Raw genomic sequence first — 3,192 nt, 5'->3', positions numbered from 1 at the left:
GAATAACTACCTTAAAGATCAGATTTGTATATTTATAGCTTTAATGTTTAGAAAGACTTTGACTTAAATTTAGCTAGACCAAAGTGGACTAAAATGCTACGTTAATGTGGCTTAACAAAAATGTAACAACAATAAGTTTTATCCTTAAAATTTTAGATATTACGTGTTTGAGATATATATATATATATATATATTGATATAAATTTGGATTTAGAATAATCACTTTCAACCCAAACATATCTTTTCCTTATATATAAGTGCATAAAAATTGACCAAAATAGACTAAACTGGACACAAATGGAACGAAGTGGATTGAATAAACAGAATAGGACCGCATGGGAACAGGGTGGACCGAATAAGAATGAATGTACAAATTAGGACTAAAGTGGACATATGGACTGAATAAGAACAAATAAGATCAAATAGGACTAAATTAGACTGAATAGGACCAAGTGGACAGAATGCATTGAATAGGGCCAACATGGACCAAATAGGACCAATGTGGACCGAATAGAACCAATATGGACTGAATATGACCAATGTGGATTGAATAGGACTGAAGTTGATAGAATAGGACCAATGTGGACTAAATGGACTCAATAGGACTAACCTAGACCAGATAGAACCATAGTGGACCGAAGAGGACAAAATGGACCGAATAGGAGTTTTGAATATTTATCACTTTTATTGTAATTTTAGGCATCATATTTCTAATTTATAATGTCTATTTTGTTTTTGTTTTTTAACTCAAAACTAAAGAGCTCAAATATATTAAAATTTTATACTTTTCAACTAAAAATAAAGAAAATAAAAAAATTTTTTGAGCTAAACTTGTGAAGGCAACCTACAAAAAGAATCAATTTAAGGCCCAATAAATCCAAAATTGGCCGAAATTGACTGAGTGGACCAAATTGGACCGAAGTGTTCTAAAATAGAACTAAATGGACTGAAAAACAATTGTTTAATTTTTAAGGATAACAAATTATTTAAAAAAAAAAAAAAAGAAAGAATAAATTATAAATTGTATTACAATTATAAAACAATTATTTATTCTCACGCATCACGTGGGTCTACGACTAGTATATATAAAAATAGAGACCTCATGTTGGGAAGTATGAGATTGTGCCATGTGGCGCATTTGTTGAAGTTCTCTTTATTTAGGCTTCCACTTCAACAAAGTTTGTATTTATATCAAAGTATTAGTTCATTGAATTAGCCAATAGAGTAAATGCATATGTTAATTATTTATAGTCGTGCATTAATTATTTATATTAAATGATTTTATAAGATTGTTTTTTATAAACTCTATATAAGAAATAATTTTTAGTTGGAATAATAATAATAGATATAGAATATGACATTCTTCCTCATGTTTAGTTGCTTTGACAACAATTGACACAAAAACCATTAAAAAAATGAACTATTTTTTAATACACTAAAATTAATCTTAACCTTTTAAATTTCCTAAATCATTTCAGTGTAATATATATATGTGTGTGTGTGTGTGTGTGTGTTTGGCATTGTAGTATTTATTCTATGTAATTAGAAAGATAATTGTTAGAGATATATTAGCCCATTAGTCTAGGCCCAAGCTTAATTCTATTTTGTCTACAAGCCAAGTCTCCTATTTGTACTAGAAATATATTAGTCTAGGATTTAGTCTATTGTATATACCCATGTTAGGGCTCATTGTAACACCAATTTTATGCTACAATACTCTTATATAATAAGGATGTAACATTTAAGGGTATTCTCCATGGAGGTAAGTCGTAAGGCAGAGCCATGTAACATGTGTTCTTATGTTCCTATTTTATACTTCCCTCTTCTACATTTATTCTAGTATATTCAACATGGTATATCAATGCTAATATTTAATGTAGGTGAAGAATTTGTTCCTCCCCACATCTAATTGTATCCTACCGCGGTGCCTGGCGCGGTGCGGTTTTTGCCCCTCGTCCCCGAGTGCAGGCAAGCAAGGAGGGTTTCATAGTCTCAGCCCCAAGCCTGTTGTCCCACATCGGTTAGAGAGAGCGCCCCACTACCCTTTATAACGCTTCAGGAGCTTGGGTAGTGTACCACTACTCACACGTGAGTAGTGGTACACTACCCAAGCTCCTGAAGCGTTATAAAGGGTAGTGGGCGCTCTCTCTAACCGATGTGGGACAACAGGCTTGGGGCTGAGACTATGAAACCCTCCTTGCTTGCCTGCACTCGGGGACGAGGGGCAAAAACCGCACCGCGCCAGGCACCGCGGTAGGATACAATTAGATGTGGGGAGGAACAAATTCTTCACCTACATTTAATAATAACTAATAGAATGAATATTTTTTTTTATATTAATTATTTTAAGTATGATGAAATTTTAATATCATTCTTTTAAGATTCATATGAGAAACAATTAATTTTTTTTTAAGTGATGAACAATTGATTTGAAATATGGTATTCTTACTCAAATTTAGTTGTTTTTGCAACAATTGAAACAATGTCCAACAAAAAGGAAAAAAAAAAAATTAGTAACACAAAATCAAGAATGTAAAAAAAATAGTTGAAGGATATTTGCATTTTTTAGTAGACATGAAACATGCCTATCTATATGAGCCACTATGTCATGCAATTTTCAATTTGTAGACAATAAATAAATAGATATATATATATATATATATATATATAGTATAATTAAATCACTATACTATTCTTAGTGTCTTTCTATTTTGTCTATAAAATAACTAAAGATTACCATTTTTTACCATGAAATTTTTAAAATTTTTTTTTTTTTATACATTGATAGTTAAGTGTAGGAGTTCTAAATCTTGCATGTCTTTATTGGAAATATTGGATAAAACTAATAATAAGCTGTACGACATATCGTGCGAGAGTTTGGTTAATGAGAGGTGAGAGGAGACACATTTCAAACTCAACGACATTCATCCCAAAGACCTACCCCAAAAAAGAGAACATACCAAATGCAATTTTTTACAAAAAAAAAAAAAAAAAAAAAGAAAAAAAAAAAAGGTATTCTTTCATAATGCATCCAAACGCAGTCTAAGAAGATCAAGAATAGTATTTGATAGGATAGAATTTTAACATGTTTTAAGGGGTCCAAACTTGGGTCTGCTTCACAATCATTTTATTACGCTACCAATCATGAAACCCATCTTATTACTTGGGAAATGAAACCATGGTTGTATTTTT

This window comes from Quercus suber, unplaced genomic scaffold (assembly GCF_002906115.3).
Source record: "Quercus suber isolate HL8 unplaced genomic scaffold, Cork oak 2.0 scaffold_60, whole genome shotgun sequence".
In the NCBI taxonomy this organism is placed as follows: domain Eukaryota; kingdom Viridiplantae; phylum Streptophyta; class Magnoliopsida; order Fagales; family Fagaceae; genus Quercus; species Quercus suber.
This window is presented reverse-complemented; position numbering follows the sequence as displayed.